The following is a 17,504-nucleotide window of genomic DNA, read 5'->3' as shown; positions in this document are numbered from 1 at the left end:
GAATTCCGGATTCTGAATTCATAATACTGGTTTTTAATTGTCTGAATTTTTTTTTTTTTTCGTTAATAACTATCACGATAGAAACTTCGACATTCTTATTCAAATATGAAATTTTCCTGTCAAATATATGGCAAAAAGGTGTTATCGTTAATACTTAAAATATAAGCATTGAATTCTGGGTTATAAAATGTTGGGAGTTTGAGTTAAATGGAATTATTTTTAACATGTTTAACTGAATTGGGAGATCCTGAAGAAAAAAATAATAAACTTCTATCTCTAATCTGAAAGGCGAAAACAAAAACCGCTGCATAAGTCGGACTATTCGTTTCAGCACAGTAGTGAATAGGAAGGAAAATTATTAAGGTGGCAACGAGAAGGAAGGTAGAGAAAAGAGATCTAACATTGGGATCACTTTTTAAAGTATTAATTTTGTATTTAAAATGATGCCTTATTTTTCTTAGGAAAATTAAAAAAACTCAAGTTTTCCAAATCTATAAAGAGATTTTTATTATACACCTATTCTTTTATTAAAGATGAATTATATTAATTTGGTCTAATGTTAAATGGGAAAACTGACATAATAATAGTGAAAGTTTATTTTAAGTAATGGTGATTATCTTACTGTTTATTATACATCACATTTTATTATATTTTTCATCACATATGAAATGAAAACATTATGGGATGCCCATTAAATTTCCCTTAGGAGTACTGGAATATTCAATTTCTTTACATTTTAAATTAACTCCATCTATCATAAGAAGAGGATTTTGCAGTATAAAGATAACCTATTCTTCTGAGAGGTTATCTTAAATAATAACACTGTGAATGGTGTGTGTGTGTTCAGTAACTGGACAATTTCAATAGCATCTTCAACTTAAAGATTTGATGCGTTTTTGTTTCTTGTGACTTTTATTTAGTTATTTCAGTTCTATGTGTTGCTTATTAGACTTTGTTTATATTTCATTTACTTTACAGGCAAGTGTTAATATTATTATTAATATATATGCAAGTGTTAATATTATTATTAATATATATGCAAGTGTTAATATTATTATTAATATATATGCAAGTGTTAATATTATTCAAGCATTTGTCGCCTAATGCATTCCAATTAAGCGTAATGCAGTGAAATAATTAAAGCTATGTACTTTTCGATTGCTTCAAACCACATTAATAATAACCTAAGCACTGTGATCATAAAGAGCTGAATTAATTTGAATTCAGTTCTGGAAACCCGTTCCAAAGAATTTAAAATACAACGAAAAAAAGAAATGATTTATGAAGGTAATACTATCATAAAAATTTTTTTAAAAAATGCGACTCACAAGCTATTTGGCATTCCAAGTAATGTTACTGCCCTCGATTGTAACAATTAAAAAAATGTAAAATTTTTGTAGTTAAAACATTTTTTATTTAAATTGCTACCATTGTATCGTATTTTAAGTCATACAAAAATGTCGCATAAATCTTTAAACAGCTGGTTTGCAATTAAACCTAATTTTGAATTATATTGTTAATTATCTATTTAATTATTAAGTGGCATTAATGTGTAAATAGAATATCGGAAACGTTTTTTAATCTGCCAAATAAATAATATTTAAAAGTAGTAGGTGGTTGTTAATCAAAATTTTCTGCATATAAATTAGCAATATTTTTTGCCCCGGATACCAACGGAAAAAAAAGGGTAGGTTGATTGAATTAAATCGACCGTGAGATGCGGTGATTAATGCCCTTGGAGGGTAATGGATGGCAATGCTGTAGCCAATGAAGTTCTAACTGAGGCTCGGCTATTGCTGTTACCCTCCTGCCACGATCAGAGCTTTAATAATAGCTCAATAACACCTTATCCCTACACTGTCCTCTACAGATAACGGTGAAGATGAAAAGCATTCTTGCTTCGCCCCTTTAAGCCAGTCCTTATAAGGACTAAGAACGGGAAAATAAGACATTTTATTATGATCAGTTCTTTTTAGGACTTCCAGGGTAACGAATGGCAATGCTGTAGCCAATGAAGTTTTAACTGAGGCTCGGCTATTGCCGTTACCCAGCCATGACTAGAGCGTTCAGCTCAATAACACCCCATCTACACAGATTTTCTTCATTCAGATGACGGGATATTGAGTCAAGGACTCAGTCTATCTCCCAGTTCTTTTAAGAACGGGAAAAAAAGTTAAACTGATTCATCACATTATTGTAATATTTTAAGATAATTCTAAAATAATTAATTTTATTTATAGATCCAGAGGGGGTTTGCATAGCCTTGTTAAAGACTGTTTTCAAAATGATTTTTAACAATTCATTTATAAAAATCTGTTGTTTGAAAAATATATCGATTCTGAATTTTAAAAATCGCTTACAAATGTGACTTATTTGCATTAAAGACCGACTACTCTCAAGAACTGGCCGGGAAAATTAGTATATAATTTAATATATAAAATAAGTATATATATGCACACTTATTTTAGAATAGTATATTATTGATAATTGTTTCCTAATACAGTATCTGCAAATCGAGGCGTTTTTTACTGTCATTTTACAGTCATACCTAACTGGGTTAATAAATTTAATCTATCACAAAAGTTGTGTGATATGGTTTCGCATATTGTTCACGTATGTTCTGATGCCATCGCATCTTCATTAACGATAGCGTCTGCAGTATAAACAGGAAGCTGTAAGTGCAATTAGAAACACACAGAATGGAATTCACTCAACTATGATAGTGAAACTATCAATATGCGTTTGGATGGTTAGCGAAATATTCTAATTTTATTTGATTAGCATTGTCGTGTACTAAGCTGCTAAGAAAGGAGTCCCACTCTGCGTAATGCACTCTTTGTTGAATGTTTATAAGCGATAAACGCCAATAACCATCTGCAGACTTATGCAACAATGTAACAGACTGGGCATGATGTATGTAATGAGACACGTGACCAGTTTTGTGTTATTGGTTTCGTTGGAAAAAAAGTTCAAGTTTTCTGAGCTAATTGTATATTCTCTACTGCTCTCGACAGTGCTGTCAACTTTATTTTTTTAAACAAAGCGAATTTTTTTAATTACATCTACGAATCTTACCACGTAATATCATTCAAAATTGCTTTTGTACATTTGTCCCAAACTGGATATCGACCTCATTAAATTTTTTTCAATTAAACTGCCACTTTTTAATTAGTGTTTAAGGTATAAAATTTGTTTTAATTTTTGTAAAAGAATTGCAAACCATCTTTTATTGTATGTTGAGAACGTGAGTGCTGATTTAAGATATGTTTTCAAGATTTAATACATATATACATTACGAAATTGAATTAATAGACTCTGTTCAACTGAAAACAATGAAACCAGTAGCTTCTTTATTATATTTTTCTACATTTATAATCCTAGCACACATTCTTTCTTTCATTTTATATTCATGCAAAAGTTAACATTACTTATGAAGCTGGGTCTTAGACTTGAACTCCGTGACGGGTTATAAAGAGCTGTTAGGTCCACAGAATAAGCTGGTTATCTTTCTTGTGGTCAGTGGTTCAAAATTCAAAGACGAATGAAATTTGATACACTCAAATGTTAAATTTTAAAAATAAACTCTTTCGAAAAGTATAACGTATCACATGACTAAGAGTCGTCGCAATAAGTGTCGGCAAAGTTTTATGGAACTTCAAGGAACATCTTATAGATATCTTATTGTGATATGGAATTACTGATATTTGATCCGAAGCAAGTTTTTTACCGTTTATTTCTTTCTTTTTTTTAATGTAGACTTAGTACTCGATTCATCATGGTGACACCCCTCAGATCTGGAAGCTCTGATTGTGTAATTTACTGGCTTCATCCCAACATTGTTTTGGTATGTTATGTTTGGCAGGCCTGCTTGAACCTTCCTGAAATACAATTTCTACAGCTGAGCTCCCTTGACGTTCTGCTCTGAAAAACAGATGAACCTCCTGTTTATATGAATAATGACCAGCAAAGTTATTAGAATTGTAGGAATTGGTTGCTTCACATTAGCGAAGTGCTCGGAATGGCATAGTACTATCCTTACAAGCCGGGGGGGGGGGGGGGGGGAATGTAATATTTTTGCACAGCATAAAACTCACGCAATAAAACCCCAGTATTACAAAATATCTATTTACATTACTATCGAAAAAGTAGGAAAGTGGAATGCGACCCCTTGTGATATTCAGAACTTTACAAACTGTCGATGGGAAATAAGTTACAAAAACAGATTTAATACGATTTCTGTTGTTTTGCAATTTAGTATAATTAGCACAACAACAAGAATCTCTTTACACGGAAATGTTATGAATGACAGAGAAAAAAAAAAAACTGAAATGATTTTTCCTCTGAATTTCCTTGATTTATTTTCTCCCTTTAGTTTATCTGTAGTTTATTCCCCCACGTGTCAAAGAAGTCTTCAATACTTTGCGACAACTAGTACACATTTGTGTGCTTCTCTACTATGTTCTGGCTTGAAAAACTTTAGTAAAGATTCGAAATATTAAATTTGTACCAAAATTTGGCAAGCCATATCAATTTCCATATATAAATTGGATTGTTTATACTTTCAAAATTGGGTTAAATGAGTATCCAGCACCAAAGTAGAGGAGTATTAACCCGATGCAGTGGCATTGATATATACGCATCTGTAATCCAATGGTGCAGTATTAGATTTATATATAAGGAACGTCTGCGCGGTTAGTCTAGTGGTTACGAGCTTCGCAACTTCGCAGCCTGGGGAAGGAGTGTCCTAGGTTCGATTCTCATCGGAGACGTGAGGAGCTGAAGGATTTTCCTCAGCCATAGCCAAGTTAGCCGGTCTTGGGGGTGGACAGCAGGTTTTTTTTCCTCCCGCAGAGCAGGCAAACCGGCCCCGTGAACACACGCTTTGAAAGACATGGGATACACCCGGCAATAAGGAGCAACCAACCTATTCCGAGAGGGATTACCGGTTGCGGAAGTTCACGCGGTAAAATGTGTAGGCCTGCGCGAAAGCGTAACATACAATGATGAGGAACAAGTATTGAAAAACAAACTAAGGGCATACAGTACGTTAGATAGTTTGTGATTCTTGGATCATTTCCAGTCTTCTTGAAGTAGATATCAACGGTTTTGTGTCACTGGGATCGACAGGAGCAGGAAAAAAAAGGATTAAGATGAATTTGAAAGTTCTCTCCCCCCCCCCCCGGAAAATAACAGTTCTGCAAAGAAGTTCTTTGATTTTTTTTTTATCATTAAAATTTTAGAAAGACATATTTTGATTGAGAAATATGGTTTTCTTTTAATCAAAAAAATATAAATTATTGCATTAATTTAAAATTTTGAATTATTATTGTTTTACTATTTAAAATAGGATACATTACTATCGTATTGCTATTTTAATGCTGACATTCGCATCCTAAGCTATAAATAGTCTTCCAACAGCTGTAGATATACCTAAGCGTTTCTTGTAGTTCGCATATCTTATACACAAGAAACATCCGTATTGTTACGGTTACACAGAAAATAAGTAATTTATACAATTACGAGTTCAGTCTTATTCTTCTTTCTCATGTAGGAACACTTTTTTGCCCTTCTGGACAGCACGTTTCCTGAAATAAGTTTCAGAATGCCCAAAAGAGACTACATTGCATGGAAAGAAGTCAACGGAAATCATAGAGTGGGGAACAAACAGCCATGCCGCTCATCTTAATAAGATGTAAGACCTCCTTTCGCTGCGATGAATGCAATAATTCCTACGGGGGGGGGGGATACTTTCCACAAGCGCACGATAGCGTTCAATTGGAATTTTGGACCATTCTTCCTAGAGGCATGTAATAAGGTCCTGAACTATTGTGGGGCGAACGTCCCTTGATCTCACCCAACGTTTCAGTTCATCCCACAGATATTTAGTAAGGTTGAGATCAGGGCTCAGTGGAGGCCAGTCAAGTATGGTGACGTTCATGTCCACAAACAGAGGTCCGAGTCCAAATCGGGAAAAACTGATCATATCATCACTCCGCCACTTCCGAATTCCGCAGTTGGGATTACGCACTCTGGTAAGAGACTTTCACCGGTTCCGCCATCTATTCGGTAAAGGGTGTCGCGTGATTTGTTACTCCATAACACTGCTTTCCGTGCTTCCACGTCTCACTGTACACGCTCGCTCTTTGCACTACTGAAAACGACGCTGTATGTTCGGGTAGTGTGGGGCTTGCATATTGCAGTCCTCCCATAGAAACCCATGTTGTGAGCCTCGGTTATGAATGTTTTTCTGCAGATTCGTGTTCCATTCGATGCCCGGAACTTCGTATTCAACGTGTCGGCCAATGAATGGCGGATTTTGCATGGCATCCTTCGTAGCACCCTGAGGTCATGTTTGATGAGTGTGGCGAGTGGTCGACCATTGCGGGTAGCACTTGCAGTTGACTCCCTGCGCTTCCATCTCGGTATGGCATCACTGATAGTTGACCAGGCAGGGATGGCCCAATTTAACAATTTGTGAACAGATAGGCCTCCACCATGGCATCCTATTACGATACCCCTCTCTTTCAAACTCTGCCAATTCCCTTCTCGCAGCCATTTCACCCACACACACAGTTGCACTGACTTGGGAGCATCATATTCCTCGAATTTATACCGGCCACAAACACGTGACTCGTTACGTTGCACCTTACCCATGAGTCTGTCCATTAACTTCTTTACAAGCAGTGTATTCGAGGCCAGCAAGTCCTTGACGTTTCTTGGGAACAAAAAAAAGGAACATGGAGCCACATGCAACAAATATGGAAGCGACGTGTTTTTACCCCCCCCCCCCCCCACAAAAAAAAAATATATATATATGCATATTGAACCTTGTTTCATGTTCATGGCAATTCTTGACTCCCTTTGCAGTCTCATACGAACAATTTAATGATTCATTATTGCGAACTAAATTTAGGAATATTTTTAGACGTTAGCCTTCTCGAATGCGAATCATTATTTCAAAATCAGATTCTCAACGATATGAACGAAAGAATTTTAACATCATATAGTTGTGTTTTCATGCGCTGTCTTCAGTAAATCATTTGATGATTCGCTAGGCTGTTTTTGGCAATTTTAAAACCAAATTTAATATAAAGCTTATGTTCCGTTACTTCCAGACATCCAAAACATTTTTTTGGCTCGCCACACTGCAGTCATGTAAGGTTTTACATGACTTCATTTGTATTGCGAATTTTTACAATTGATTATTTTTAGTTATATAATATCTAATTCGATTTAACAGAAACTAGTCACCAGTTTTTCAATTACAGATGCCAGTAGTGAGCAAGAAGCATCGCAATACAAATGATTCAAGGAGTTGTCACATGGACATTTGCAAGTTTTTAAGCAGAAATAGATCGTGTTTTATTAACATACCCAGTGAGAGCAAATATTTTAATACTTTACAGATTGAATATCTTCTGAGAAAATAACACAATTTTCACATACGCCATTAAGACAGGAGATTATCTTTCGTTCTATTATTAGATTAATGAGAGGATGGAAGGGGGTACCTCACTAAAATAATCTCAAACTCTGACGGTGTAGATTACATCTGGACTTCTTCAATCTCCTCTGTGTTGGGAAAAGGTTGCTTATTTGAAGTGCGTACAGAAATGTCGGAGACGATATAAAGAGGGTAAATTTGCATCTGTTGAATCGTGCGCGTTCCTCTTCATGCTTAATCGCCTTTAAATGAGAAAATCGATGTGATTGTAATCCGTACATCGCGAAGCAACCTTCCAATACCGCGCAATTCGCAAGCTAAAGACAAGTAATTTTTACAGAGCAGTGGAAGCGCATGTGACATCTTAGAAAGTGCTTGGGGGTTTTAAGTTGTAAAGGATACACTAAGAATATATTTCCATTCACTAGAGGTTCAATACTTAAAATAAAATTGAGTCCAAGGTATTCACAGAATATTTATTTATTTATTTATATACAGTATATTTATAAATACAGTTGAAAAGAAAAAAAAAAAGCCAGTGTCACCAGCTACAATTGTATGGTGTGCTCCTGCCACCTGACTTATTACACTTCGTCATATTGAAATAAATAGCTGTTCCTGCATCCACATAAATTTTAATTTAAACCTTAATTCGATGCATCACTCTGTGTGTATTTTCACCAGGTGAACACTTCAATTCTATCGTTGAAATTTTAGTTCTACACAGAAATCTAAAGTTTTTTATTTTATTTTAATTAGTTTATAATAAAGCGCTTAACATGGCAAACGAACAATCATTTGGTGCCAAACTTTTTAGGCAGACAATTTTTATTTTTTCCGATTCCCTTCGGGAAAAAAAAAAAAAAAAAAAAAACGAAATAAAACAAACCCCGCCTGAATAGTGTTTTTCTTATTGTTGTCCACTGTACTTGCTAAGCTACCGGACATTTTCTTGGCATTTATCTTCACGGGGAATATTTTTCGTAAAATATCACAAACCGATATAGTTTTGACAACATCGGATAGCCACAATGTACGGTAAGCTGCGTCTAAAAAGTCTTATTTACACTATGAAGTGACGTTTGTAAGCACGGGTTTTAACTTATGAGAACTAACACAGCTATGAAGAACCTGGATTTTTTTTTAAAGGGCTGTTTTTAGTTTTTCTTTATATTCTTTGCTCTTTTTCGAAGTCGGAACGAGATAGAGCTTTTTTGGGGAAGAAGGGGGATGAGTCCTGTAACATCAATCTTTTTTTTTCTCTTCTTCTTTTTTTCTTTCTCTACAAGAGGATCTTTCAGTAGGCAGCGACAGAAAAGCAACACCTAAATATCGAGTCGTTTAAGATGGTGCCTCTTGAATGGCAACTAAAAAAAGGATTTACTGGCTCGTAGTTCTTTCTTGAAGTGCAGAAAGAAGTCGGACATCTTTGGTATAGAAACCTCTGCGGTAAATGAGGATAAGTTTTGTATTTCGTTTGGAAAGCTACTAAAACCAATACAGATCTTTACTTGTTTCTTGAACTTGTCCTTCTAATCCTGTAAAAAAAAAAAAAAAAATGAGAGAAACAAAGAAAAAGGAACTACATTAGACTTTTAAATTGATTAATTCATAAATGTAATATAAATTAAAGAAAATATTAGTACACTCTGTACTAAGAAAGAAACAGATTTGATATTTTTATAAGTTACGTTAAATTTTCTATTTTCAATTATCAGACACCGTGATGATGTACAAGGATGATGTTAATGGTAATACAGTGCCAACAGATTATTATTGGGAATTCTGTATTGTGGGCATTTATCAGTTGCTAACGGAATCAATCGTAACAGGCTACCAACAGTATTAATGTGCAAACCAACCATTCCGGAAATATGTCAGTTGTATAGATGTTTAGAAAGTAGAAAAATGTGCGGGGGGGGGGGAATACGTGAGTATCAGTGAAGCCAGTGGACAGTCCCTAGCATAATACAGGTAATCCTCGTATAACGCGGTACTTATTCAACGCGGTGTACAAATTATAGTAACTCTTGTTGAACGCGGTACTTATACAACGCGGTTTCGATATAACACCGCCTACAAATTGTAGTAACCCTTTATCTTTTTATATATTTTTCACCGTAAAACTTAAAAATCAAATTTTATCTTCGTTATGCGTCTGCCCGCATCGTGCATGTAGTTAGAAAAAGAGAATTTATATTAGGGAAAATACCCTTTGGCACGCATGTACGTTAATTGTTTATCGTGTAAAGTGTTTATTGTTGAAAATTGCCTTCGTTTTTTGCGGATTAAAAATCATAAGTGTGTTAATCTCAAGCTGAGCACTATTTTCTGGTGAGTTGCATACAATATGTAATGCGTTTATGTAAAAATTTATTTTTTATAGTAATGGCCACTTAGACGGCTTTTGCGATGTGGTTGAAATCGAAATTGGTGAATTAATTGATGAGTAAATAGATTTAAATGAAGGGGGACTGGTACAGTTACTAGATGACGTCGAACCAAATGGCGGGGAAGTTCTGCCGAAGATTCTGATTATGATGAATCCGTTAAAGAAATTAGCAGAAGGATTGGACTTGGCAAGAAAGTTAGAAAGCTATTTTACGCATAATAATCCCTCAATGGAGCACTCCGGAAAATTCACGAGGCAATTGGATATTTGTTTGGCTCCATATTAACTTAATAAAAAATTGCAGCATAGTGGTAAGCAAGGTCTTATTACTGACTTCTTGATAACTAAACCCGCAGAAATATGCAATGAGAATTATACTAATGATGACGTCCGGCCACTCATAAATAAAGAACATCTACGAAATGTTAATTTTGAAGACAGTGATAACGATTAAAATATGCACTTTATTTTATTTTGCCTAAAACATTTATGCATTTGTTTCATAGTTTATATGTTTTCTTATCTTACATGAATTATCTGAATTAAATAAAAATATATTTTTGTTGGATATGTCATTGTTGTTTATATAATAATAAAAAAAAAAAAACTATTTCGGAACATAACCCTACTTTTTCTATGTGATCTGAGTCTCGTATAACTCGATTTATATATAACGCAGCAGTTCTATGGAACCTAACATCCGCGTTATACGAGAGTTACCTGCATATTTATTCAGATTATTATTTTAATGCTGGTAGGAGCTAAACACAAAGTATATTCGGCATTATATCAAATTAAAAGAGGATGCTATCTCTGTCTAGCGTAAGTTTTATTTATGACTAGTGATCCTTTCAAAGCATCACTGGAATGCTTTGAAAGGAGGACAGCAGTAAGTCACCAATGGATTTTTTGCATGACTTTAAAGTTAGTAATGTTATGTTATTATTAACGCAGAACTTCGAGAATAATAGTAGGAAATTGGAATTTAACTTAATCACGTAAAGATTGTAGAAACGTAGAAATACAAATAAATAATATATTGAGACATTTTAGACGACTGTTTCAAAGTAGCGAGTTTAGTTATTAGTGCACATATGGAAAGAGAATAACTGGTTTTACTTTGTCTGCTAAGGTCATAAGCAGGTCATATTCAGGATTTTCATTCCATGCACATAAAAAAAATAATTAAATCATCTGCATTCTTAATATGGGAAAGCTATTTCAACTCGACTTTCATTGATCTTCTTCGCGATTTTCAATTTTTATTTCTGTCATAATCATGATTACTAAAACTGAAACGAATATCTTGGTTGATAATCCTGCTGGTATCAAAAACTGAGCTCAGAATTTGATTTAAACAATCTTTAATTCGGGTCAAACTCTATACATTATTACATTGGTATGTTTCGGGATTGACGACAACAAGCTAAGTTTTCTCTAGTTTTGTCTCAAGGATTAGCGATCATATTACCTGCTAATATTTAAAGTGTTACTCAGACAGAATAGGAACCACCTTTCCTAATCTATTGTAATAATTCAGGTTGGAGCTATAGGCAACCAGCTTTAAAGAGTTTGCATTCTTCGGTAGTTACTTAATGGTCATTACAACGAGGTTGAGTGACATTTGGTTGGAACAACCAAATGTCACTCAACTGCTGTTCTAATTCCGTTGTAGAAGGGACTCAAACCTTTTATAATGGCTGCGGTTGATGTTTATTAACAGCACGAGATTTTTGAGCTTCTGGTTAATCAATTGTTATAGTAACTTTATTATAAACACAACTAAAAACAAAAAAAAAAATGCAGCAAAACTGAATGAATGAATTCACTGCGCAGAAATAAGTGGAATGAATTGCATAAAGATCGCGAATGATGTTTTGGGTTATTATTAATAGTGATAAGCAATAACAGTCGAGAGATTTTCCGATATATAAAACACAACTTTTTTTTTTTTTTTTTTTTTCCTCACAAAATTGCGCTTGCTTCAATTTCCCCACAAAAGAAGCATTAAAAAAAAAAAGATCCTGTCTTCCCACGAACCATTATTTAAAACACGCTACAGGTACCGAAGTTTTTACTGTAACCCGAATTCATTGATCGACGTTTCCCTCCTCCTCCTTCCCAAACATGGAATTATGCTCATTCGATGTCGTCGGCACCGCACATCTCCCGTAATTAATTAAAGTTCCGTAACTGCGTTTATAAAACTGACGAGGCGGCCATCTACTCTGGCGTGCTTGTCTGCCGAGAACGCGCTCAGCCATACTCCGTTCACCATGTCGAGCGTCCTCTAAACTCCGCCCGCAGCCGGGTTGCTATCATCCTTCTGTGTTCAGCGTCTATTACAAACCATTTTCCGGCCGTTGATCGCCACTTGCGAGCGAGCTAGCGGTGGTAACCTCTCTCTCTCCAATTCTCTTCCCCCCCTCCTCCCCTCTTTTCCACCGCCAGCATATCATTCAAGACAACTCTAATAAAAAGAGCGACGCCCATCGAGCAAGTGATATTACCATCACTGCCGCCCTTTCTACGGCCGGCTGTTTGTTACCAAGCCTTCCACTGCGGCCAGTCGACTAGGTAGCGTCACGAGGAAGTAGAGATCCGAACGTTGAAGGGAGAAAGGCGGCAGTGGATGGGGGGGGGGGGGAGGGAAGAGAGAGCGCGCGGTGTGCCCGACAAATCAATAAAACAGGGGACATGCATTCACGTGCATCGACTTTCACCCATCCTTTTCCGAAGGCCGACCTCTGTCCTAACGTTTAATATAAGTCCCGAGGAGCGATCACAGAGAACTCGTTCTGCGGATATTTACGGCTAAACGAAGGAAAATTGGATCGGGCAGCGGAAAAGTCTGCTTTTGGCGGGGGAACACAATATTGACTTCCTTCTACAATACCGCCCGACATCTCCCCGTCATCTCCTTTAGCGCTGGTCCCCCGAGAAAGAAAGAAAGAACGCCATCGCTAGCGCGCGCGCACACACACACGCATACATACAAGGGGCGCATTTGGCTCGTCGGCGATAATTCGTGTGAAGACGAAAAACGGCGATTAACGTCAGTGGTGTAGAAAGATGGGGGGATATTTTCGTGGTGATTACGTCACGACGGAGCGCTGTTGAGAAAAGTATTTGAATAATGCTGATATCGGAGTCGAGTTGCATTAGCATGCCTGAGCTATTTACAAGAAAACTTCCGTGTTCGTGGATTGTTAGGCAGGGTACATCACACTCTATGACACTAAGAAAGTTATCACTAATAATCACCCCTTGCACCTTTTTACAAGAAAAGGCGCCTTTCTCAACACATGCTCAGCTTGCTTGAAGAATGACGAACCAACGTGGATGGATTTATCGCTCTTAATACACAGAGAGAATATCAAATCTTTCTATAAGACAACATAACATTTAAAATGTAGTTCTAGATTTAATTATCATAAAGTTTTATTTTCAAGAGATTAAAGAAAATATTCAACTAAGCTGCTACACCCTAAAGAAAAAATCATAACTTTTGTATTTCTAGCACAGTATTTCCAACTGAACATTTAATAATAGAGTATTTGTCTGGACATAAACCCTGGGAGGGTAATGGATGGCAATGCTGTAGCCAATGAAGTTCTAAACTGAGACTCGGCTATTGCTGTTACCCTCCTGCCATGATCAGAGCTTTAATAGCTCAAATAACACCTTATCCCTACACTGTTCTCTACATATAACGAGGAAGATGAAAAGCATTCTTGCTTCGCCCCTTTAAGCCAGTCCTTATATAAAGGACTATAAGGATTTAACAATATTCGGGAAGACGAGGAGATCCCAGTCCTTTTTAGGTCTTCCAGGGTAACAAATAGCAATGCTGTAGCCAATCAAGTTTTAACTGAAGCTCAGCTATTGCCGTTACCCGCCATACTAGCGCTTTTAGCTCAGTAATAACACCCATCCACACAGATTTTCTTCATTCAGATGACGGGATAATGAGTCAAGGACTCAGTCCATCGCCCAGTTCTTTTTAGAAGTTTTTAACAATATTCCATTTGTACTTAAGTAATCTGTACTTAAATATTCTGTTCGTCTATCTACCATGCTGTAATATTTCTGTATCGATGGAGATAAGTGCAATAGAATTGTTCAAGATCTCGATATATGATAGTACTGTTGCTAGGGGACTACATTTATGAGATGCCTTCTCAGTATCTTACAGGTGATAACGATTATGGCATACATTCCTGAAATACTAATATTACTTGGAGTCAGTAATGCAGGATCCTATAAATCAATACAATTCACAATAATAAAAGCTGAGGAAATCTGGAGTCAGATTGTGATGTACAGTATAAGTTATATCACAATCTAACATCTCTAAAAGCTTATTGAATCCCACACTAAGCAAGCGACATGAAACAAAGCATAGTAACTGGAGGTTGAGGCCCCGCATCACCCACCAACTTTTTTCCCCGTCTGAGACCCGAATGACGGTCCACATGGGCATTGCTTTCGCATCATATTCTAAGAATTCACTACTAAAATCTTTCCTCTCGTCTTTTTTTTTTTTTTAATCCTCAAGAAAGCTACCGAAGACATTTGGAGTTGTGATAACATCGGAATTAAACACGAATACTTTCGACAAGATAACACATTATGATGCATTGCTGGACAACTCATAAGATGGATGAGCGTGGATTTATAGGTCCTGCATTTCCCTCTTAGGGCGGGCCCCATACACCCGAATTCAAATCCTAAGTTTAAGTTCTCCCTTAGATGTCCTTGAAGAAAACGCATTCTCCCCAGCAGAAGTCTTATTTTTTAAAAAAATCAAAGATTTGTTTCATGCCTATCTTTTAATAACTTAGAACATTTATGAACCCCCTGATCTGAATTTATTGTGATTATAATGAAAGTTTTCAGAGTTGGAAAAAACAACCGATACCGAGAATTTATGCAGAGACATCGCTCGGCCAACCAGGCCAGTGGCCTGGTTTGGCCGAGCGATGCGCGTATCTGCTGTCCCACCAACAGGCTGCAGGTTCGCCGCCGTGGGCATGGATGTATATAGTTGTCTTTCGGTGGGAAATGAATTTCATGGCCCGATTTGAGACCATCGCTCCACTTATTGGAGACCTGAAGTGGCTTAAAAAAAACGCAGTGTTTGATCTCTCAAGCAAGGTTTTTGAATTATGTAAAACAAAAAAAAAAGATTAAAAAATCCTTAGCCCGGTGGGTGGATATTTATAAAAAAATGCTGTTTTGTTATACAAAGAAGGCATTAAGGAAGATAAGTGTACACCTACACCGTACCATGCAGGCGTTCGAAATCAAATCCGAACAGAATAGAATGGTTAATCCTGTTCCCGTGGGGTCCTATGTCTGTATATTGCTCGTGTTCTGGCCGGTTTACGATCCCGAGTTTCTAGGAGGATAAAACATTTCTGCCTCTGTATGACAAACTCGCCTTCAATTTGAAAGGGACTTGAAGGTTTTTCTCATCCTAGACGGGATTGTCAAAATAGACTGAGCTATGGAGGCTCACTACGACTTAACCATTCACTGTTGTTAATCAGCAAAAATCAGGACTCGTTAAAATGAACAATAGCAAAATAATTCTTACGTTTTAGTGACGTCAGTTATCATGATCACAATTGAATCCAGAGCCGCGAATTGAAGACGATTTTTATTGTCATTTGTAACATAATTTTGTTTCATTCCAAATATTTTTTCGTGAAAAAAAATTAAACGAAACAATCCGATTAAAGCCAAAACTGACAATTTGAGCAACCGTGACGAAATACAAAATTTAATTTAAAAAAAAATAATAATAAAGCCCACGGTCAAAAATGAATCTAACAGATGAGCTCACCTACTTAAAAATCCACGTGTTGCATGCAGTGGAGAAATATCAACTATACAACTGAAGCTTGGAGATTTATCAACAATTTTGGATGTTCGAAATGTAAAATCATCTCCCTTTCCTATGAAGTTACAATGAGTCCGACAGATGGCAGCTCTTATACATTTTCTCTCGCTGTCTAAGCACAAGGTCAAGTTAGAAATATGCTCTATGAAACTTAGTATCGACTATTTTCTCTTCATACATCATTTTAAGTTGTCTGTTCAAGACACGAGATTAAAGATATTTATAGCTAACTATATATTTTCCCACATTCCTTTCTCGTAGATTTGTCTGCCTCTTTTTTAAAGTTACTGAACACATACAAGCCTAGGATAAATATTAATATATTGTAAACGATTTATTGTCATAAATCAATTGACGCATAATTTCTCTCAAATCGCATGGGGGATCTGGAAACTCTGGAAATATACTGTTCTTCGGTATGTTGTGTTTGAGAATGTGTTCGTGATTTTTGTATTCACAAAACCTAAGCACCTGACGATATTTTCATGTGTATTAGATTAAGAAGTAAAGCATGAAATTCTAACAGTTATTAAATATTACAGTGTGAAATTGTAACATTTAGAGCTATAATTTTATAAATATAGAATCTTGTTTCAAAAATCACTTCAGCTGGAGCGATGATATCGAGTAGTCTTAAGTCATTGTTTTGACTCCTGATGACAGGCGTTGGTGTAGATATATCAGATATCGTGGCATAAAACTTCTTTTTTTTTTTTCTAGACAAAAGCGATCCCATTCAATCAAAATAAGACGTTAAAATATTTCATAGCCGAGTAGAAGTCCATCGAGATCCTATATAAAAAAACATTCAAATTAAGTTCCGTCCCAAAGAGAAATGTGGGGGTGGGTGATCCCCACATTTCTCTTTAGGACGGATTTCATCACATTATTAGCCATGCAATCATTACTGACAAGAAAGACAATCCTAGTTTTACAGATTGCCTTTATGTGCAAAACGTATGACTGAGAAAAAACAGGATTAATTGACTAGTATTTCTTACGAATTATATTTCGCTGTTAAATAAACCCGAAAATTGTCTTAAACGCGTTAATGCTGAAATCAACTATAAAACATCTCTAAATTTAGGATTTTGCAAACATTTATAGGCACCTGATTGTTTCATAGTTTTTTTTGATCTCTTGAGGTAGGTATTTCATTCATTTAAGGGATTATTCCCTTGCATTGATAAGTTGTTGGGCCGTGTTAGCACTGGTATGTAACAATATCACGTGGTCGCTGTTGACATTTCAAAGCATCCCAATGGGTCTTGCATAGAGGACTGCTTCCCAAACTGCCATCTTTACGGGCTGCCGTCTACTCTTTGCAGTTGGTTCGCCACCTTCCTTTCTGTTCGTTCACTCTGCATCATGGTTGATGGCTTCGTCTCCTCAGAGCGCAGTGAGGAGAGGAAGTTCTTTTTATACGTGTGGATAAGGGAATATGAAGAAAACACGAGAATAGGATCTTTTCTCACCGTCTCCAGAAACTACACTCCGTTCCTCCTCCACATTTGACAAATCTTGTAGTGATCTATCATTAGAAGCCTGAAGATCTTCCACACCTAATGTCCTGAACCCTGATTTTCTTGTTAATCTTCAGTGGGATGAGAAAAACCATGTGAACTTCAGTGCTACCAGAATACGGTCTGTGTTAGTTCTCCCAAGAAAGATCTCGCTTCAGTTCCCCTATAGGCGTAAGTCATTCCCAGAAAGGGGCGGGGGATCCGATCAGATGATGACTTCTCATAGGAGAGACGCCGTAG

The 17,504-nt window shown here is 36.3% G+C and overlaps 1 protein-coding gene across 1 annotated transcript in view; it reads right to left on the bottom strand.

The window, feature by feature from the left end:
- Positions 1-7,969: 7,969 nt before the first annotated feature.
- vg (transcription factor vestigial) overlaps positions 7,970-17,504 on the bottom strand; it is an 84,478-nt gene continuing 74,943 nt past the window's right edge. Inside the window, exon 5 of the mRNA XM_090412205.1 lies at positions 7,970-8,982. The gene's annotated coding sequence lies outside the window, so the exon portion shown is untranslated. The remainder of the gene's footprint in view (positions 8,983-17,504) is intronic.

The sequence above is a fragment of the Typopeltis vanoorti genome, chromosome 22 (assembly GCF_054136105.1).
Source record: "Typopeltis vanoorti isolate ZY-2024b chromosome 22, IOZ_Tvanoo_1.0, whole genome shotgun sequence".
Classification (NCBI taxonomy): Eukaryota; Metazoa; Arthropoda; class Arachnida; order Uropygi; family Thelyphonidae; genus Typopeltis; species Typopeltis vanoorti.
Note: the sequence above shows the minus strand (reverse complement) of the source record. Positions and strands in the feature narration are given on the sequence as shown.